This window comes from Tetrao urogallus (assembly GCF_951394365.1).
Source record: "Tetrao urogallus genome assembly, chromosome: 7".
Taxonomy (NCBI): domain Eukaryota; kingdom Metazoa; phylum Chordata; class Aves; order Galliformes; family Phasianidae; genus Tetrao; species Tetrao urogallus.
Genome location: NC_136820.1, coordinates 21,806,020 through 21,829,859, shown reverse-complemented (window position 1 = coordinate 21,829,859; position 23,840 = coordinate 21,806,020).

The window sequence follows — 23,840 nt, the reverse complement described above, 5'->3', positions numbered from 1 at the left end:
AGGAATTCTTCTCCCACTCCATGCTCATATCTGGGATTGCCTTGGCCCAAGTGCAATATCTTGTACTTGGCCTTGTTAAGCCTCAGTAGATTCTTGTGTGCCCACTTTCTGTGTGTGTTTAGGTCCCTCTGGATGTCATCCCTCTCTTCTATTATCAACTGCACAACTCAGTTTTGTGTCACTTGCAAACACCCTGAGGGTCCACTTAATCCCATTGTCATTGTTGAAGATGCTAAAGAGCACTGGTCCCAAGACAGACCCCTTGGGGACACTGCTCATGACCAGCCTGCTCCTGGACATTGAGCTGTTGGCAACAATCCTCTGGCTATGGCCATCCAGCTGATTCTTTGTCCACTTAATAGTCCAGCCTTCAAATTTGTATCTTTCCAGTTTAGAGATAAGAATGTTGTGTGGGACTATGTCAAAGGCCTTGCAGAAATCCAGGTAGATGACATCAGTTACCCTTCCTTGGTCTGCTAATGCAGTCACTTCACCATAGAAGGTCATAAGAGTGGTCAGGCTTGATTTGCCTTGGCAAAGTCACGCTGGCTGTCATGAATTACCTTCTGTAGTGGAAATACTAAGTCATGGCTTGAAACAGTGATTGAACACCTGGTAGGAAGGCAGAGAAAACCCAGGAGTGCTCAGGTGCAAGCAATGCACCTGAGAGACTAAAAGGGGTGGATTCAAAATCTATCCAGACCTCATTTAAGGGCTGGCAACAGAAGTAAGGATGTCTTGTTGGAGATCTCTGCACACCTGAGGCCTTATGAAGTTAAGTAGTTTGTTTTCCCTATTTCTGTGCCTATGGTTGTTGTATTTGAGTAAATCCTCGCTTGCTGCAGCCTAGAACCTTGCTGCTCTGCTGTTGCTGCTGTGCTTTTCCTCTCATTCATGCCTAAATCTCTTCTAGGAGGATCTGCTCTGTGATCTTCCCAGGCGCATACACAAGTCTTACTAGCCTATAGTTCACTTAGTCTTTACTGTGTTGTTGCAGTGCAAACTCTGATCTTGTGAGGTTAGGTGTTTTCTCATATTTTAGGAAGCAAAATTCTAACGTTTTCACAAAATAACTTCCATTTCCAAAACAGTTTTTGAAAGAAGTGGACTCTTCTTAGTGGGAGCAATTCATCATATTGTACAGCTCACTGGAAGGTGGGGACTGCTTTATGAATTCCTTTTTCTCTCTGTCTGTCTCTCTGTCTGTCTCTCTGTCTGTCTCTCTGTCTGTCTCTCTGTCTGTCTCTCTGTCTGTCTCTCTGTCTGTCTCTTTCTTTCTCGCATGTGGATTTCATTCTGCTAGTGTCTAGAAAATGATTATGGCTCAGGGAAGTCTGGAGCAGTCAGAAGTCCTCATAAAATATATCTGCTTTGTTTTCTGTTAATTAGGGAACTTTGAATGGGTAGCAAATAGGAAAGCAAAAGAAGTTTAGATGTCATCAGATGTGATAATCTGGGTGTGTATTTTTTTTTTTTTAACTATTTTGACTTACCTACAAATTGCTTAATGGTGTACAGTGGTTCAAAATAAACCAGTTCAACCAACAGTATTTACTTCTATAAGCTTCTTATGGAAACAAAGTAAATACAGTAAAATATGCAATAAATTTCAAAAAGAGTACTTACTGTAGCACTTCACAAATTGTTCAGTAAGTTCAAGAGCTATTGTTGATTCACAGCAAGGCCCTGGGTCTAGTAACTTTGGGATCCATATGAGTTTAGGATAAAATCTAGTTCCTATTTCCATAACCAGTCACTGTCTTACAATATGTTAAATAGAAGGAGGGGGGGGAAAAAAAAAAAAAACAAAAAAAAAAAAAACAAAAAAAAACAAAAACAAAAAAAAAAAACCAAAAAAAAAAAAAAACAAAAAAAAAACCACAACAACACAGCATTCTAGGCATTCCTCAACTTTGTGACAGAAAATCTCAGGCTCTGCCCATAGAGTCAAGGACTGAGCCTAATCACTGAAGTAATATGTTTCCATTTTCTCACTAGGATGATAAAACTTTTTAAACATAAAAGCCATGTTATATTTGAAAATATGAGACCTTAGAAAATTGCTTAGATTAAGCATATATTTATTAAGAATTCTGAATTTGTAATGAATTTAAGCTTGTACTGTCACTTTTTCCCTTTGCTTCTGGGCAAACGTGAATTCTTGACATTTTAGAGGTTTGTGATCATTTTAATAAATGCCCAGACACTGTTCAAATAGCTCTAAAACCGTAACCAGATACTTCCTAGCACACTGGAAAGGTGCTTTTATTTAGAGAACTTTGGGGAATGTGTTTTACTCTTGAACTGCTTATTTTAACTGTCATATGTCTTGCAGCATGGCAATAATGATGTCTATCGTGCAGCCTCTCTCTAGGGATAGACAAAATAGGCTGCTGGGCTACTTGAGCTACTGCTGTGAGCAGTCACGTCCCTCGTGTATTTTGCCTGCTTTAAGGTTCTCGTAAGCTAGACTCCTTGTCTTTTCCTTCCTTTTCCAGTTCCTGCCACATTGCAAGTTCCATTGATGTTCTCCCAGTCTACTCTTACTCAAGCTTACTCTTACTCCTCTATCAAGACAGAGGCAATCTGCATAGGAATGAAAACTCAAATTTTTTATTTTTATTTTTAGAGACTGAGGTAACATTCTACAGGACAAGCTTACATATACTTCTACATTACATACACTACATATACTACTACATTACATATACTACTAGCTAGCTTACGTGTATTACCTAGCTCTTGAGACACCTGGTCTAGCTGGATGCACTTAAGGCTGGATTGGAATCCATTATTCTGATTACTCAGAATAAGCAAAGAAAACTTAATTTCATTTGCCAGGAAGCAGGTGACAAATATATCATGTAGGTGAAGCAAGAGGGAAACCTCTTAAAAATATGGGAAGGTTTTAAAGTAAATAATGAGGTTTTCATAACGTATGAGATGAACCATCAAAATTATTGTGCTTTGACTTGAAAAAGATGAAATAGATAATATTCATTATATGAAGCTGAGATAGAATAAGTAAAGAACATGATTTCGAGATCTTAAAATGAACCTGGTGTCAAATTCTGCTTTTGCCCATGTCTTCATCCCTGTAATTATTCTAATAACCTTTAGGATTTAGAGGAAAGGCTGGTGAAACCTGAGGGTGTCATACATTTCAGTCATTCAAGTATCCACCTGGAAGTCGTACCTGGCACTGGAGGTTCTTATCTATAGCTCTCTTGAGTACCAGCTTTAGATACATAACTCAGTCCTCTAAGTTAGTGAATGTTCTTAAAATACTGAGCAAGTTATAACTTGGCTATTTCAAACTTGCTTTCTTGTTTAGAAATGCATGTTTGTACCCTGATAATGTTTTCAACTTTTCAAAAAATGTGAGAATTCAAAAATAACTTCCTAAATCTGAGAGCAAGCTCTCCTGAAAAGAAATCATTTAAAGCTGAGAACTTCAGAGTTCAAAGCAGTACTAGAGAAACCCAAGAGATGAGCCTTTTCAGTGGAATTACCGTTATCCTATTTAGAAATGCCATCTACTCAAACAGCAAATCTAATTGTGTGATTATTACTGAGTTACCACCTAAAATTGCTTGGGAAATTTGGACTAATAAGGAACTCTTGCTAACGTTTTATTGTTAGTGAGTATTCATAGGCTTTTAAAATATCAGTCACTTTTTTTTCATTTAAGATTGTCCTGTTTAAAATACTCCTGACAGTAGCAATGCAATTTGTCACCTGACAAGGTTGTCAGCATCAAGAGCCTTGTCTGTAGGACTTGACATGAATGTAAGAATATTATCCGGTGAGAACAGTGAATGTTGTGGAACTACTCCATTTCCATTATCTATTGTTGAATCCCAACAGCGTATCATCCTCAGAGAAAACAGAGCTTCTGCAGGATATCCATACATGCTGGTCAGTCTAAATTTGTCGTCATCAGAGTGAACAGGAATATCAAGAAATGAATGAAAAAAGTTCCAAAAAAAGGGGAAGAAAGGTCACTAAATAATTCTACATAAACTCAAATATTTTATGCTTTTAATGCAGCCACAATCCTCTACAATGGGTGAAGTTTGGCTGGTGCAGAGTCCATTTGCCCAGTCTTGCTTGTCTCAATACTTCATGGTCAGCTAAAAGCCTGTGGGAGTTATCAGGAAGTAACTCATGGGCTTTGTTGAGATATATTGTCTTCCATTAAAGAACAAGTACCACAGCACTAGGGGCTCATGACCTATTCATAGATGTTGTGTGAATCTACGCAAGAATTTTTCTTGCTCTTGCATCTCTTCCTAACTTTAGTTTCATATTTTCCCCTGCAGGATGGCTGCCAAATAGGCTCATGTTAACTGAGAATCTGCCCTTCTGTTTGCTTCAGAAAGAAAAAGAATAACACTTGAAAATCTGAACTCAATTTATACCTGTGAATCTAGTGTAAATCTGACTAACATCTGACTTGATGTTACTGGGTATTATTCAATTGAAGTTAGGACTGCTAAATGTCTGCTCTCTACCTGAATTTTACCATGGTTTGTTTTTTTTTTTTTTTTTTTTTTGGTATCTTTTTTCTTCTTTCCTGTGTAATGCAGTTTTTTCTCCACTTGTAAGAACGCACCCTTGAACACTTGTTTACTTTAGAGACAGGGCAAATACAGTCAGCAGCAAATGTGTTCACATTTCACTACAAAGAACATATGAACTCTTTGTACCTGACACTTTACACAATGTGCTCTCTGGCTTTAAGAAAACATTATTTCATGTTCTTACTCTAATCAGCCTTGTCTGGCAGCTCACAGAACAGAGAGGTTCATTGTTATATGCAGCTGTCATTTGTTCCATCTTCTTGCTCTTTCTGACTTCAATATCTTTGTGGTATTTAGTGAAAGTAATTTTCAGTTAGAAATCTTCTGCCCTTTCAGTAAGTGCAAGTATAGCACTTCATCAATGGCCAAAGAATTCCAAGCTATCTGGGATGTATCAGGACAGTTGATAAAACCTCACAGAGCAACCTATGATAGTACATCCCATCATAAATAAAAAAAAAAAAGCAGAAAGGGCCTTTGTCAGTGTTTATCTGTAGCGCTTTTATTCTTTGCCCTTGATTTCCTCTTCAGAAAATTGATGCACCCTTAAATTGAAGCAGGAGGCTTGACAGGTGATGGTTAGTGTGATAACTGCTCAGATTTCATCAGCCAGTGTTTTTCTGGTGGTGCAATTGTAGGAACTTTCAGCTAGATTACCTGTCATCCACTACATCAGATAAAAGAGGGAGAGTTGAAAGATGCAGTTTTGCCACTGTACCTTATAGGAAATGAAAAGTGTGGGTGAGGTAACAGTAGCTGAAAAGAAGTACAATTATTTTCTAATCAGGCTATTCCGTCAAGAATGTCACTACTGAAATTGGCAATCATTGGACAGAATCCATTGTTAAATTTGCATTGTTAAATTCATAGGGGGAAAATTCTAGAAGAAATAATCAGTCTCACTGTAGGTAGTAGCTCAAGCACTACTTTTGACTATCCATTTAATTCTTCTGTATATTGAAAGCAAGGTGCAATCTGTAGTTAAACTCAGAAATCTATTTTGAGTGTATTTCAGTATTCTGATGTCACTCTACTTTGATGTTCAGGTGCTCTTTTCTGAACTTCTAGTAGTTCACTTTGAAAAGATTTACTTTTTTTTTTCTATTCAGAAAAATTTTACAAATATGTTTTATATTAAATATGAGATGTGCGTCTTTTGGCCCTCATTCAGAAGAAAAATCAAAGTGGTTTTTGAACACATTAAACTGTTAGATGAGCAAAGATTTCCTGACTACAGATGAACTCGGTGTTACTTATAAAATTTTATATTTTTAGGGTATTAATCAAGATAGCTGAAATCTCATATCACTTTTCTTTGAAATGATGACATGAGAGAACTCTAGAAAAGAACAAAATAAAAGCATAACCACTGGTTTGTTAAAATATTCCCAGTACTGTAGTTGAAGGTCTGTCAGTAATTCTATTCAAAATGTTTATTTTTCTAAGGCTTAGGCAATTTAGCCATAGAAATTCTCTCTAGAGTGAGTCTTGGCAGCTGAAGGTTCTGCATTTGTTGCAGTTATTTGTTCCTGTGATTTTTATCAAATATTCTGAATTTGTTGGAAGACTTGTCAAAATTGTGTGGTGATTTTTGGAAGGTAGAGAAGACTAAATTTACAGATTCATAGTGCTTTGTGCCTTTGTTAATAATGTTTTTGTCCTAAAGTGACTATGAATCTTCTATTTCTTCTTTATAGACGGGTAACCAAAGATGTTGAGAGATCTAATGGACTGACTGCAAGCACAATTGGAAATAAATAGTCTTTTTCCCCAGACTCTTGGCCTTTGCCACTATTTCTACCTTCAGATAGCTTCTATGAAGGAATGTCAGTCCAATACAGTGCTGTCCGTATTGCAAAGCAATGCAATTAATTAAATGTAAAGGAATGTTTGGCCTATCCAAACTTGAAATCTACACAGTTTAATTTTGCTTGTGATGAATGTGTCATAGCTTCTACTTATGTAAAGATAAAAGGACTTTCTGTGAACTGTAATCATCGCTGGCTTCTGCCCATGGTAGAGATTGGAATGAGATGATTGTTAAAGACCCTTCACACCCAAGCCATTCAACGATTCTATTTCCACTATAGAAACCATTCACACAATCCATTCCAAGCATATACAGTAGGAAGGAGTACTCCACATACAGCATGGACCTTCCTTCTTGAGAAGAGATGACAGTAACTTGGATCTCAGAGCAGACAGTCAGCTGATTGTAGTTTTTTTTTACCATTTAAGTATGACGCTAGAAATTACAAGAGGACTCAGATTTTGAGAAAGTTTGAGGAAGTCAGCAAGAGAAGAGCTTCATAGAGCGAGCTCTGTTTACCAATCAGAAGATTGAGTTGGTGACAGTCATAGGTTTTTGTATGAAAAAGACAATTTTAATCACAGGAATTTATAAATAACTTTATAACAATTTCGTGATAGCTGTCATTGAGATCCAGAGGCTGGTTCTGCCCCACATTGCCCACCTTGCCCCTTATCCCATAGCAGAAACAAGGGAGCTGACATATTACTTACACCTCGTAGCTCTGAGCATCATGGTAAATCAAAGCAACAGTACTTTAAGTTCTGCTCCATGGCTCCCTGAGTAGCAAATCTATAACCTTTTGCCCGCCTGTATGGGGGAAAGAGAGTGCCAACTTGGGGAGAGTCACTCCTCAGGGGTGGCTGCAGGCAGCTACCTTGAGCATACACAGTGGCTTCAGCTACAACACTATGTCACATAGGAGACATAAACGAAAGCCCACCAACAAATCTGGATTATAGGAGAGATGCTTGTTTTTAATAGAGATAAGTAGCTGGTCATTTTTCCATTAGACCTTGTGGTGATTTTTTTTTTTTTTTTTTTATTGCTGGAAGATTGAAATTTGATCATTTATTGATTTATTTCTGAAAGAAAGGGAAGATAAAAAGACAAAGATAAAAACAGAACAGGTATATGCTAAACATTTACTTAGCATGTGGAGTGTAGGAAAACATAGAAGATAGTTTGGATTTTTGGGGTCTTAAACCCCATGAAACCACAGAGATAGCAGTTCCGCAATGACCTTCTTGCCCCCTTCTTTTTCCACACTTATTTTCTGTATTTTTTAAACTGTACGTAGACATAAGCCAGATCCTCAGGTAAAACAGCTGCCATATCAGCGAGCCACATTTTTTCTATACATCTAAGGCTGAAACTGACTTGGTGTTTATTTGAGAAAATAAATTTTTAGTGTTTAATTCTTTTTCTTGATTGCTTAACTGTGTATCAGGGTAGCATGTCCCAGTGTTCAGATGAGCTGGAAAATGGTATCTGAGTAAGAACAGTTGCCTAATTATTCTTTTTTGCTAAAATCTCTTTTCATTTCCCTGAAAATTTAAAAGGACAATTTAAAGAAAGGAGTATAAATCATACATAAGAGACACATACATAAAATTACAGAGAAATATTAATATCAGTTATATTTGTAGCATCATGAAATCATCTGGAAGGTGGGTAAATCAGGATGCGGTTGCTTGTGTTTCCAACAGGCAAATGAGGGAATGAACAGGTGTTCTCCTGTGCTACCTATAGCATTAGTAGAGCTCTGTGATACGCACAACTTTCCCTGGTAGGGAAGTTTAAAGAAGGAGGAGTTCAGTGCTATAGCTGAGGTGATTTCATTTAAGATAGCTTTAAGCAGCTTTTGAAGAGTTCTGCAGTCTTTTTGGCAAAGGCTGAAAATCCAAAACAAAGTCAATACAAAACCCACCTACCCAGGTAAGTGATCCATTTTGCCTTTGCATACCTTCTCCTTTTCCTAAATTTAAGTACTAGAAAGAAATGTTCATTTACTTCATTCAGTGATTGTTTCATATTATTATTATTATTCATGATTGTTATATTTACCAATGATGTGTTAGAGAAATACCATGAGGACTCGGTACAGCAGCAGTGATGTTCCAGTTTTGGCAAGCTCCTTATTCACATACCTAATTCTGAGTGTAGGAAGGAACAAAGAATAAGTAGACAACAGATATTGGTAGTTAGAGGTGAAGTTGTTTGTCTGAGTTCATGAAGTGAGAGAATGACTGAATAACGTGACTTACACTGTATTACCCTGACCACACCAACGCATTCTGTCTTCCTGTTGATGAAGTTCCTGCTGATTAAATAGTAACAAATATTTAGATAAGACTGCTTCATTCAGTCTTTTCACCCTTGTGGGAAATATGAAATCAGTGTTTTAAATGAGATATATGGTCTAAAAATATACCAATACCGGCAAAATTTTTGTGAGATTTAAAAGCACACACACATGAATCAAAGTAACTGGAAAAAACATAAAGCAATACTAACAGAAGGATTTGCCTTCAGATACTGTGCTGAATAGCTGCATGTCGGAGCTTTTGCTCAAAGAATGGACTGGAGTGCATCCTGGTTTTCATTGTTACAGTGCAGCAGTATGCACTTATACATGCCATTAATTTATACAAGCTTTTTGGCAAAAAAAAAAAAAAGCCAAATGTTAGAAGAACCTATCTACTCACACTGTCCATAAATTGAAAATAGGCTGAAATGATTACAATTGATCTGCAGCCATATTCCATTGGAGGGTCTTTTGGCCGGAGGAGACACTTGGAAAACATTAACCAGTGTTCTCTCCCACGCTGGATATTCCTAGCTGCCATTTCTATGCCTCATATTTTTACCAGTTGGGTCATAAAATAAGATATTATTAGGCAAAGAGCTTAGTAGTTTTATATTTTAATACTGATATTTAGAAGATATATCAAACAACCTTGAACAATTTGTGTGCTACCGTGGGACCTTGCATGGAGAGGGGACAGCACAGGATTGGCACATTTATTTTAAGCATTACTGTCTATAACTGGATGTGTCATTTGTATGTTTTTTGTTCTGAAAATATATCTATTCGCTTTAACAATTTTACACAAACCAAATATTCACAAGTTCCTGGCTGTTCATCTTACCTGAGCTTTTCATTCACTGATGTAGCTAATAGAATATTGTTCATCATATTAATTGCCTTCTTCTAGATGCTGTTGCATACAAAAATTACTTGGTTATCCCTCATTCCACATGTAACCTATATGATCAAAGCTAAAATTTGCCGTATCTGAAATGAACATACTCTCAGATCTTGGTACTTGGTTAAATGCTGATGAATTTCACAAACTTGATGTTACTTGTTTTCAGTGCAGTAAGCTGCACTCTCCAAACTGCATTCAGAACTGGTTTAACATGCCATGTTGTGAGAGAATTGTAAGCTGGAGTGAATCAACCAAATCTTGCTTGTAATTAACCTTTCTGGAGATGTGTTAGTGAATGTAAAACAAAAGAAAAAAGGGTATGATTGCATGAGAAATATTAAGCCTTTTCTGAATTTATTTTACCCAATAAAGTTTTACCAGAGAAATAGAAATCACTTTGCACAATGATGTTGTGCAACATTGGCTTGATAAAGGACAATGGCAGTGTTGAGGGGTTGGTTAGTTTGTCAGTTAAATTTTTGTTATTGCTATAAGAGCTATGCTCATTTTGTATGGTCCTGTTAAATCTTTTCTAATATTATTCTAGTATTAAAATTCTAATAATTACATTTTAAATATAGGCATTAATATTTTTAATAAGAAATTTGTAAGCTAGGGCCTGAATGATTTCACTTTGGCATTCTGTATGTGTACAAGTTCTATGGAGTAAGGACAGAGTGTAGATCCCCTGTATTGTTTTGTTAACCATATACCTGAATTTGTGTCTACATAATAACGTAGGAGCCTGTGCGGCCATTCAGTAGATTCACAGATCAGTTCTCATGAGTTCATCTTAGTCATCCTTTGGAGAAATCTTTTTACATGCTTCCTGAAATATGGACTGACAATACAGATTGTAACTGACTTAAATTAGTATTTAACAAAGCTACATAAAATTCTTAAATGCCACGTGTCTTGTACACAGGAATATCTCACAGGCTGGTCATGAGTTATCACTTGCTCTTCTCATGTTGGTACGCCTATGGGGTTAGGAAAGCAGTATAGGATGTTATCGTTGTCCTCTTGTATGTTTCTACTAGGAGGAGCAAACAACTTTCTCTTTTCCAGATCTCAGCTGGTTGCCATGACCCCTACCAGCAAATAATCCTCAGTATCCTAGTGGAGAGCATGGAGCCAGTTTGAACATCTCTGGAAGTAGACACCTTAATATAAGATGAGAAATAACAGATGGCTACAAACAGATGGGGGAACCTAAGCAACAATTAGATGCTATTGATCAGTATGACAGCAGTTCTGACAGCAGTTCTGACAATTTCTAGGGTTTTGTTTGATTTCCTTTAAATGTGGTTCAAACTTTCCCTGTTTCTTTTAGGCTACTATTGCTGGAATGAATTTCCTGAGGTAAAGAAAAAAGAGGTAGATGTAGTTTGACCTTATCCTGAGCACAGGAATGAGTGCAGTGTATATTTTTACATCGTGAGATGAAACTAGACGTACACAGCCCTACTCATAGCTCCTTTGAATGCGAGTATACGCAAAGCTGGCAAATACCAGTAGAAAAAACAGATGTTACTGGTCACAAAATCATTATCTTTGCCCTTCTCATCTTCTGAGAAGCCCAGTTCTTCAGGGAGCTCCTGGATTTCTGGTGAGAATGTTGAGTTAGGCCTAGGCTGATGACAAAGTGGGAGAGAACTCTGGGATTGAGCCAGACCTGGTTATCCAGATAAAAATATGTTGAGCTTCTTGCTATTCAGTGATGATTTTCTTTTCTCTATTTCTATAATTCATCATAATTACATCAGTGATAGCACAAGGTTTATTTTCCCATTTTTCATATTCATAAACTTCAAGCATTTATAGATTATTGCCTTGTTTGTACCTTAGCCATCTCTATGTGAAAGTGTACATAAATATTCTTTTTCCTAAGAAACTAGTCTTCTCAGCATTCAGGTAACTTCACTGCTTTATTGTTCAGACCTCAGTATCATATCAATATAGTTCACATTTTTCTTCTAACAGTAGTACAAGACTCTGGCTGTTCTCTAATTTATTGTGCTTTTTCTGAAAGGACTCAAAATCTTTTAGTGAATGAGAGAATGAGCCCTCTCTCCTGAATGGCAACAGTTAGAAAAGCAAAAGCTATTATGTTTATGTTAGTGCCAAGAAGGCTAAGCATTTTTTTACATGGATGTTACTGTTCACAACCCTTAAAGAACACTACAAAATATGGCAGGCCCAGTGCTCTTCAGGGCTGTGGGGAGGACTGAGTCACTGTTATTGAAGCTGATGCATGGGCAGCACAAAATAGGCTTTCTTTTTTATCCCCTCCTTCCCTACCTCTCTTTAATTTTCCTTTTCCTCCTGCCATTTTACATTGCCAATTAATGTCTGACTACCTTTGAATACTTATGTTTTGGATTGTTTTTCAACAAATATGTTGGGAATTGTCTTTTCAGTCCAAACCCCATTTTGTTACAGTATTTTTGCCAATGCATTTAATCTCTCAGGGTGCCTTTGTATCATTTGTCTTTGTTCTTTCTGGTACTTTCATCCTAAATTACTATTTTTAGCTTATTATGATAGAGAATTCATTAAGATCATTACTTCTCTTAGATTATTACTAAAGATGTTAAGTAAGACAAAACTATGATCTCCTCATAGGTAAACTTCCTGGAATACCTCTCATCAATGCAAAATGCTGCCTTTTCCTTATAGTCACTTTTCAAACCACCAAACCTTGCTCTTCTCCAGGATTACACAAGTCAGTTTTTTTTTTTTTGTTGTTGTTTTTTTTTTTTTAAACTCAAAGTTCAGTTTTTAAACTCTGTGATACACAGAGCTTCAAGGCTCTGATGAAATCCATGCTTTACTGCATTCTTTAGGTCCTACTGCCAACCAGACACACATAAGTTTGTTAATTTGAAGTAAAGGAGATTCCTTGTGTGAGTAAAATGTACCTGTAGGATTAAAACCTTATAAGCCTTTCTTTTTGTCTATTTGTGCATCTCTTTATCTATTTGTTCACTTACCTATCTATCCATTTATTTATTTTTATGGGAGATCCATTAGATCCACTTCGTTCAGGATATTTACTCTCAGTAAACCAGTGTCAACTATTTTATGTCCTTCAGGTATCTAGTGATTTTAGTAGCATTTCTCACTGTTGGTTATTATTTTATTTAGGCTAGATTTTTACTGCTCACATCACTCTTCTGCTCTGCACTGTTCCTGTGATTTTTGTTCCTAAACATCATTAAAAATAAAATCACTGGGGCTGTATCAAGTAAGACATTCTTGCAATAAGCAAGCATACGTGATTTCTTTCAGATGATTTTAACTATTTTAGAACTTCCCAAGTAATTTATTTCAAACTCTTTATTAGTATTAAAGTTTTCCCTTATTCTACAAGAGTCACTTTCCTTTCAGAAAATTTCTTAGTTGTCTAAGTCATCGTTATGAATCATCAATTAAGCATCCTTTGGAAGTTCTATCTCCACTGATTATTTCTGAAAACTCTTAATATTGTTCTCAACTCTTCAGCTGCTTTTCATCTCTAAAGGTCCTGATCAGTCCAAGTGTTATTGATCAGTCCAAGCACAGTTGCTATTGCTGTTTTAATTAAGTTTGCTTTTGTCTTGGACTCTTAGCAACAATATTTCTTTCCAATTCTATACGCTGTACCACACCATTGCAGTTTATAAGTTATGCAATGTTTTCTTAAAGTTTCCTATGAGTCCAATAATGTGTTTGATCACTTGATATTTTCTCATAGGTAAACCATTAACATATATAATAAATATATATAATATATATATTTATTATTATATATATAATATATAATAATAACATATATAAATAAATATATATAATATATAATAAATAAAATAAAAACAAACAACAACAGAGGTTTTTAAAAGAAATTCTGTTAGTAGAATAGTGATACTGGATCTTAATTCCAGACTCAAAATGCACAGCATTCAAGATCCTCATTTTTCTGTGAAGAGAACTGTATCTTCCCACTTATTTCAGCATCTGGTTTATGAACTTCAGATCCAAGAATAAAAATCTCACATACTTTTTCCTTGGTGGCCTAAGTAGTGATTCATATAAATCTGTGTAATCTGTGGATAGATTTCATCTGAATTTTCAATCAGATGATTGTTCTTTTATGAAAAGAAGGGAGATCGTTCACATAATGTTAGCTCAGTATATAGTGTAAGCATGCTTTTTCTGCAAATAAAATACATATCCATTATAGCCCAATGATAAGATATTTCAGCTTTACTTGGTACTCAGAAGTTAGATCTGCATATATTATTCATGAAACTTAGGAGATACATGTTAAGCCTTTTGTTTAAAGTATATTTAGAATTAAACAGCCATATTCAAAGTAAATTACCTAAATAGATTTTGGAAAGAGAAAGGAGACTGTTCATTTTAATATACCTTCAGAAATATTTTACTTCTTGATGATGACAGCAGCTCTTACTGACAACTATTAATACATTATAAACACCCCATCAGAGTTATATAAAAACATGTCAGTTTTAAAGAGAACATCTTTGACAGCAAATTTTCTGATTGTGAAACAGCTGTGCCTCCAGTACAATGCATTAAGTAGTTTATTCCTTTTAGATAGTTAAATTGTGCATGAAATGTTGCTGGCGCAAGGGCTCCAAATCTGGCCTGATTAGCGAACATCTGTTACATTGGAAAAATTCATGTCTACCCTAATTAGCTGTCAGGCTGATGTACATCAGCCCTGATGGTGAGGGATCCTGTGCTGTTTGAGTCAAACAGGTTTCTCTCCTATCCTATCACCTGCCCTTTCAAATCTCTTCCTCTGGTGTGTTGCTGTAATTAGAGATTGTTGGAAATACAATAGAGCAGGTTATGGTCAGTTATAGTCCCATCTGTGCCATTTTTTTTATTCCCACAAAATTTTCAAACTGACATAAGGTAGTCCTAGTAGTCAGGCTAAGAGGTCTCTATATTTTTCTAATACTAATCCACTTGCTGTGTCTGAAAACTTCTCATTCTGCTAAAACCACTACTTTGTGGTGATGTTGGGCTGACCAATTTCTCTTTTTTTTTTTTTTTTTAAGTGGGTATTTCTGGATTGAGTATTAAATATAGCAGGGAATTGAAGATATCTTACAGAAACAGTGTCCCCTGCTACTCGCAGCAGGCTTTCTGCAGTCTTGATGAACAGTTCTACATCTCTTTTCTGGAATAGTATGCATGCAATACACCGCACTGTAGCATATACATAAGTATCTATTTAAATTTTCAAATCAGGTGTCTGTTTTTTCAGCTTGCTTTTCCAGGTATTTTGAATATACCTGGGAGGATTATTCATTCGTTGCTAATATGTTATCTTTCTTGTAGTCAGAGAGATCTTGTTACCATTAATGGTAGTGATATTTTTCAGTACAGATGTAATAAGTTTCTTTGTTTTATACCGCAGTCATATAATAGAGGCATTAGCCCAACATGATAAATTAGTTTCTTAGCTGAGATAAACTATTGCAAGTCCACAAGAAAAGGTACACAGGCTTAACAATAATGAAGACTTAAGTCCTGCTCAATGAAAATAAATCAGTGTTTTGACTACTGAACTTCCCCTTATCTCCCAACTGTAAGGACTAAAGCCAAACTGAGAAACTGATATTTGTTGAATAATTTCCTTGGCTTTTTCAGCTTTTTCACACTTGCTAAAATTTACTTCAAAGTTCATCTTTTTTGATTCTACAATTGGTTTAGGCATATACAAATGAAATATTAAAATGTAAATGGGCCAATTAGGGGCATAGTAAAATTCTTTATTTGTAGAACTGTAGACTTAGATTTGAACCATTACTTCTGGCTGTAAACTTCTGGACTGTCAGCCAAGCAGCATCTGGTGCCATGTGGAACTTTTTAAAAGCAACAAAAGGAATTATTTTCCAAGTTAAGTCATCTCTTCTATTGTGTAGGGTTATGCAGAGAGCTGAAAGGTGGAAATGGTGTGCTACAGAATTTCTGAATGGCCATCCCCGTTGGGACAGATTTGTATCACCTCCTCTCGCTCTCGTATCCTCTGGGAATGAAAGCAGTATTTCTGTGGATTTCCAGTGAAAAAATCAGCATGGAGATCTCCATCTTGGCTCCTGAGTTTTCTGATAGTCCATTCCCTGTGGAAGAGCTCCTGCAGAGAAACTCTGCTTCTCTTTCTCTTCTATGTTTGTTCCCGAGCCCCAGAGAGATTATGGCTGATCAAGAGTGGAGGACTGAAAGAAAGAAAATGATCCAAGAATAACTTTCACTTTTGATACCACTCAAATCCATCTGTTGAAACTAAAGTGTGGTAGAAGCCCTGGAGCATTTGTAGAATCAGAAACATTCTCTTTATGCCATGGAAACATCTTTGCCCTCTTTCAGGCTTGCTGTTCCTGTCTCACTTGTTCTTTTCTATTCTCAATTTATGTAAAAGGAAGACTGGATTTATCCCTCCCTTCTGAAGAAATGATTTCTCTTGGAAAGCGGAAGTAGTCTGTCTTTGAAAAAAGGCTATGACTAAATTAAATGCCTAAATTCTGTCTTTTTTAATTCTTCATCCAGCTTGCGATACCTGCCAGGGTACCAAAAGGAACTTGGTGTTAGCTTTTTTTTTCTTGTAGAAATTTAAAATATGTTGCAGGTACTTGACTCCTGTATTGTTTTGAACTTTACTGTGATTGTATCTCACTGAATTGTAAGGTATTACTAAACACTGGTCTTCACATGAAATGAGGTCTATAAAAATTATTATGATAGGAAGATTCAATGTGTAACTGAGATTTATGTTGGTTAAAAATGTTTAAACTTTTGAATTTATAGTTAGAGTAGCTTTAGTAAAAGATGCTTCTTCTTTCAGCCAGCTTTGAGTAGTGTGTGTGTGTGTACATGTGTGTTTGTCATGGTCATTAATGGTACATTACAAAGACAGGCAATAAATGTAGTAATGTTTGTATACAGTGCTATCAACCAGACAGGGATTGTGAAGCAGAATGTGAAAAGGTAAACAAGGTGCAATTTATGATCAGACAGTGACTGCAGTTCAGTTTTCCCTGTACTGTTCCCCAAGCAGAAAGTGTCACTTTGTTGTCCTTAATGCTACAGAGTTGTCAATGAGGCTCGTTGAACATTCACAATGTTTTTGAAGGTCAAATGATGAGGCACACGAAGGAAATGTGAAAAAAGGAAAGTGCGAAGATTGATTGTCAAATGTCATGTCAGTGCCACGCTGCATGGTTGACAGAAAGGCAGGAGAAGGAAATATTCTAAAAGGCAAATAGGTGAGGGAAAGACTGGGAGAGAACTGAATGCAGAGGAGCCTTGTTTCAATATGAAGGCAGAAGGAAATTAAAGCTGGTTTAGAACTGTATGTGTAAATATGACTTGCATAAGGGATGGGCACTGAAGGAAGCCTATGAAAGGAAGGCTCAGCTGAAAGGCCTTTGAATAAGCAGTAGGTCCTCTGTGTAGTCTAGATTTGTATTTGTTTCTGTTGTCCTTGTACACTGTGTTATATGAAAATCAGTGGTGTTGTATTGCATTTAATATTGAATACTTACATTGTTTTTAAAAAAGTCAAATTTTTTGTTCCCGCCTGTGGTGGGACATTTCAAGCATGTCATAGGAAAAGTATGTGTTTATCCTTGTGTCATATTTAACCAAGCTGATAATGCCTTTCAGAACTGTATTATCACACTCTTCTTCCTTTTGATAGAGACAAAAAAGTTTGATAAGCATTTGTCCATTCAGTTTTTATACCAGTGAAATTTGGAGAAATCCTTCCTTTCTTAACAGTTCTCTGGGGCCACATTCCTTAAAAATGGACTGATCCTGCTGAAGGCTGGCCAATTAGGTGAATTTAAGCCACACAGTAGGCATGGATCAATGATAGCTTGGTACACAACATGATAGTGGGGCTGGCAAGTGAGTAACAATGCTCAGAGTAGTTCACTGGATCAACCTTTTGTGACTGCATGTAAAAGAGATGGCACTGGAAGCTAAGAACACTTGGCTTCCATAGCCATCAGTGTACACTGTGCTGCAGAAAAAATAAAATATTTGTGTAAGTGTTGTTCTTCTCTGAATCTGGCTAATTTTCAAAATGACAAGGTCCTAGGTGTAAATCCATTGACCTGAACATATTTTAAATCAGGTCATTGTAAGTTAAACTTTTGCTCTTACTAAAGGGACCAAATATCAGACAAAGGAGGTATATTATTCCCATGGTGTGATATCAGAGAAAACTTGTTACTCTTATATGTGAAGTCAGAGAAAGGCATCACTGCTGTATTCTCTGCAATTCATTGGAAAAGAACAAATCAGTAAATATACACCACAATTCCATTCTCCTTCATGGTCTGACAAATTTATATCTGTGTTTAACATGTGAGAAATGCTGTGAGATATCAGTTACTTCAAAAGACATCTCTAATATTTGTTGGTTTTGCACTGATGAAGATGTATAAGGGTGTTTTATGTTATGTATGGATATCTGAGGGGGGCACATATAGTTACCTTCAGAGACCTCCTTCCCAAAACTGCAAACCAAGCCCTATACACTAGTCCTCATCTCACTTCAGCTAACACATTTTGGTAAATCTTGGGTGTAATTTGCAACAACAAAAAAGTAATGGATCAATATTCAAGTTTTATTAGTTTGGCTCCAATTCCCTGAAAGTTTTTTAGATCATCAAAACAAGTAAAGAACATGCTCAAGTGCAAAACAGATTTGTTGGAAGAAGAATTGAAAAAAATTAAGTATAAGTTTTCGGTTGACATAATCCAGGTTAAATCTAAAAAAGAAAAATACTTTTGTAAAATGAGAGGCTATTTTATCACTCAGAGAATGTCACATCAATTGTAAAGCCATCAGCCTCAAGGCTTGTTGGTGATTGCTTCATATTTACTGTTAGTCCAGCAATGGAGATGGTACTTTTACAGTCTTTGGACAGACTAGTGAGTGTGACATTTAAAGTGTTGATTTTTGCAGCACTTATGTTAATTGTTGTAATTTTCCTGATGAACCACCATTCTGGTTCCCTGATGCAGCCAAGATAGTTTTACATTTTCTATGCAGGCCTCTTTGCCATTTGGTCTGTGTAGTGTCAGCTTCGAGTGCTACTGAAAGCAGACAAAATTGCAAGCAAATTGCATCAGATTGCCAACATTGTGAAAAGGTAAATTGCTTGCAAATCTATTTAAACCACTGCCCTATTTTCATCAGCTTCAGTACTTGGTATTCATGATTGCTTAATTGGCGACCTTTCCTATTGTGTAGTGCTTTATGGTGTAATGGAAAGCGATCTTTACCAAACCAATTACCCTTTTTTTCTCAGCACTACATTATTGCTGTGATTGCAACTGCCAGTCCTTTGTAAATGAACTTTCTGATTTCAATGATGTTTTTAAAATGTAAGATAGAAAAAAGTGGCATTCATATTGTGTGATGTTCTATTTTGAAGCCTCTTTGTAGTCACCATTGTCTGTGAAAATGGACTGAAGGGTTACACAGTACCTACAAATATCCATGTAACTATTATTAATATTATCATAATGTCTCCCTTTGTACAGCAGCTCAATTAGGAAAAGATAGGAGAAATATTTTGTCACCCTGTCAAGTGCACAGGAAGTGCTTTTGATGCCTCTTTTTTGACACGTACATTATCTTCACTAATAATACAAGATTCATTTTAAGACATGGAAATACATATACAAAATCTTCATTGCTTTGAAAATTCAAATCACTATACATTTACAAAATGTTTTTTTTAAGTGCTTTAGCTTTTCCAGACATTTAGGCATAAAATATTTTGAAATAGTGTGGGCATTATAAATAAAGGTAAATGTAAATTTTACCTTGTGCTAGAACAGGGATCCCAGCTATTTGTCTTATAAATAAAAAGACACACTGAAAGAAAAATATAATTCACAAGCTGTGTATTATCTAGTTTGGTTTCAGCAATAATAGAATGCAAAGGTTTGAATGTCTTTCTGTACAGAAAATAAAATTGAATTCTACAAAAATGACCATTCTCATATATAATGCAGGATTAAGAAAAAAACACCACCAACAACAAAAAAACAAGATTCCGATAGTTTAGTTTGTGTATTTATTTATGTGATTTAGGAAATTATATCATTACTCATAAGTGGCGACACAGAAAGGGCTCTACAAGTAATTTAGTCATTCCCTAATATGGTACTGTAAGTGCAAATGGATACATCATTCTACCCCCTACAGTTTAAAATTCTATTGTAACGACAAAAAATTGAAAGGATTTATTTTACTCTTTGTCCTCTCCTTTCTTCTTTCAATTAAAAAAAAAAAAGATCTTTTGCCCAAGCATTCTGAAGATTTTAGTACTTTTGATGCAATGTAATGATTTATTTACAGCCGTACACTTAAGTAAAGCAAAATGCTTCCCCAATTGTATTTTCATGTTTTTTTTAACTTGTTCAAGACAAATATTGCTGAAATCTACTATACTGCAGTATGTTTCAAAGCAGTACTCAATTTTATTTTCTCAATTTTTGAAAATGGTAGAAGTCTTCAGATCTATTATTCCCTCAAAACTGTTTGTGTATTGAAAAATCATTTAATCATTTGTGTTCGTGCTTTAAACTACAAAGGCAGGTGTAAAACACTTGGGATCTTTGCATGTAAGCCACATGTAAAAACGTGTGTGTGCAAACTCATGCACTTACAGGGTGTCTTGCAGCTCTAAATATCTTAGTTTTAGAAGATAAAACATTTATGATGATCTGCGAATACAGGAAGAGAAGCAGCTGTGCATACCTAGCCTTTTTAATGGGGAGGAGTACAGCAAAAAATAAAATAAAATCCCAATATCAAATTTAATTATTTTCTTTGTCAGAAAAAAATAATATGAAGGAAATGACCAAGAAAGAGTAATTGAACAAGAGAGACTTTGAACTTGTTCTTTTCTCATGTTTACGCTTATGGTACATACATATTGTCAAAAATAAGTGTAGCCTGTTCTCCTTCAACTTATTCTATGAGTTTCTTCCAGGCACCTCTGAGTGCTGTGAAGAATGGCAGCATTATCTCAGAATGGTGTTTCATTCTTCTGAAAACAGCATAGCGAAGTGGTCGACCAAACCTGGTATTATCTCTGTACTGAGGTGAATCACTAGCTGAGGACACAGGTATCAATAGAGCCAACAGGTGAGGAAAGGACTATTGCAAGGTGGAAAGTTCCAGACAAAGTTGATGAACACAAACAAGGAAGTATGGTGTTAATTTTGTCCAAAGTCCAAATTTTTGTCCAAAGTGCTTTTTTAGTAGTTAGTTCCTTATTGAATAATGCTCTTTAATGCTTTGTTTTTGTATTGGCTCCGGAGTTGATTCTTTGTCTTCAGTGCAATAAATGGGACAGCATTAGCACAGTCACTGCAAGTAAATATTGTGATCCAGGATGAAACTGCTGTCCTTAATGCTTCTTTAGATGAATACTTGTATCAGTGAACACCAAAGAATTGTGCCTCATTACACTGATATGTTTGCATAAGTTTATTAAAAACAAAACAAAACAAAAAACAAAAACAAACAAACAAAAAAAAAAACAACAAAAAAACCCAAAAAAACTACAGACAAACAGTTGTGGTTAATTAGCTTCTTTTATTACATGTAAGGATCGTAAAATAAATGCGAATTAGGGGATAGAATTTTGTCACTTTTTTCAGTCCTGCAAAAATCCAGAGGGATTGCGTAGGAGAGCAACAAAATAATTCATAAAGGAAAATATAGTACCGTTTTATGAAGGAATATAGTTAAACATTTCAAAGTTTATAAATGCCTAATGAGATTCATCCAATTTTGTAGTATCTGTGTATGTATGGATATATTTATGATAGGAAAGGTTTGGCTTTTAGGATGTCAGACAATAAGTAGAAATTTGGCAGCATGGTCTTGCGATGAATGCTTTTGAACTGAGCATAGCAGAGTTTGGTTTGAAAGCATACTTGTCGTTGCTCCTTTACTTCCCAAAATGTTGAGTAGCACATAACTGAAGTTAGCTCAGAAGTTTAATTCAGTGTGGGTGACAGCACAGTTTGACTTGAGAATTTTTCTGGTGTCTAAACCATGTTGTTGTATTCAGAATAAATCATCTGTACTAGTCCTACAGAGAACACCTGTAGGCTACTTTCATAAAGGAATGCTGTTTGCCAATATTGTTGTACAGCTTTTAACCCTGCAGACAGGGTTGTCTTAAGAGTTTGGTTGATTTGGAGTCTGAAAGCTGTGGGTCTTACTTTCCTGTTTAAAACTTAGTCTTTGAATAGACAGTCACTCTATAAATGTGGTCATAGTTATAATACTTGTGTAAAACCTTGTTCTATTAAAAAATTGGGGACTGTTAGGAATTCTGCTCACCTGCAGGTTTGAGGCTGATTATAAGCATCGAGGCATTACTTTACATGCCTTTTCAAGTTAGTAAAGCTCTCTAAAGTCCCTTGGAGTAAAAATGATGCATAGTTGTTAGATATCATTTGTAATAACTCACAATTCTCACAGCAATATGTAATCTCTCATGAACTTTTATCAGTATGACACGACAGCAGATTCTATCACAAAATTTCCACATGTTCCTCTAAATGAAAAGAGGGTGTTCCTATGTGACAATATTTGGTTTTATTCCCTCACATTTATGCCCTAGACTAAATTATAGTATTTTGTTTGCAATTTTTTTGTCATATCATGTTAGCCTAATATACCACTAATACCATTTTAATACAGAAATGTTAGTGCTCCTCCTCATCAGATGATATAGTATCTTATCACATTAGCCTTCTATGACTTTTTCTTCTGGTATCAGTTACTACACTATAATTACATTCATACCTTATTTTCAGGCTCGTAGATACCACAGTTGTTCACAATTCCACAATTGAGACCCTACATAAACTCTGTTACACAGTATTACAGTTGGAAAGGCAGCGTTGATATATTTAGCAATCTTGAATAGCTTACTTTTGCTGAAGTTCAGTTTGCTTCAGTACAAAAGCATTGCCTGGAAAGTGAATATTTTTTTTTGGAGATTTGAGAAGAAAAAAAAAAAAAAAAGAAGAAGAAATGCAAAGTATGCACGTAAAACAAATGAAAACAAAACCAATCCAGCCCAAAGAAACAAGAAAACAGGCTCCCACCAGCAGTACAGAGATAACTAGAGTTTGTACAGTCTTTTGTTCCCTTACTATTCACATTCTCCTATTATATTCTATCCTCCTGTTGAAATAAATATATAAACCTTTAATAGAAAGAGTTGAAAACTGTTCTCCCTGTCATGCAAGACACTCTCTCCCATGGAAACAAAGAAGTTCGCTGTCCTGTATGACATTCTAATATCAATCAGATGAAAAATATTTATTTCTCAGCTTTCTATTTGAAAACAAACAAACAAAACTATTGTCTTATCAGAATACAGTTTTATTCCTTGGCTTACCAAAAATGCTAGCAGTCCTGATGTGGCAAATTGATTAAATGAAGAGCCACTGTTGTGGCTTAACCAGGTAGGTAGCTAAGCACCACACACAGCTGTTTTTGCTCACTTCCCCTCCTAATAGGATGAGGGGAAAAAAATAGAACGTGTGGGTTGAGATAAAAGCTATGACAGTGTTGTGATTTAACCTGGCAGGTAGCTCAGCTCAGTCATTCGCTCACACACCTTCTTTCTAGTGAGATGGGGGGAAAAAAATCAGAAAATAAAGTAGAACTCATCGGTTCATATACATAAAACTATTTACTAAGGTAGAGTAAAGGAAACAAATAGTATTTATTAGTATATATATGTGTGTGTGTGTGTGTGTATGAATGTATGTAGCAAGTGATGCACGAGCAATTGCTCACCATTCCCCAACCAATGACTATGATAGGTTATATTCCCCTACACATTTTTTCAGGAATTCAGGCTATTCTTATTACTAACAAGCACTGATAGTGATATTAATAAGTGTTTATACACAGTGATTTTAGTTTCCTGAACTACTTGCACTGTCCTTTTCTGTAAGGAAAAATTAAGGGCTTTTAGGATATTGAATATCTTTTCACAGAGCTTTCTAATTTCTGGTGAATCTGGTAATACACTTTTAAATTTCTTTGTATTATGATTTTATAGATTGATTGTAACTTTGACTATGTATGCCCTCAGGCTCTTGGAAAATGAGATTCATCATTTCAATGAATTTACTCTAAATATAGCTTGATCAATTATACTA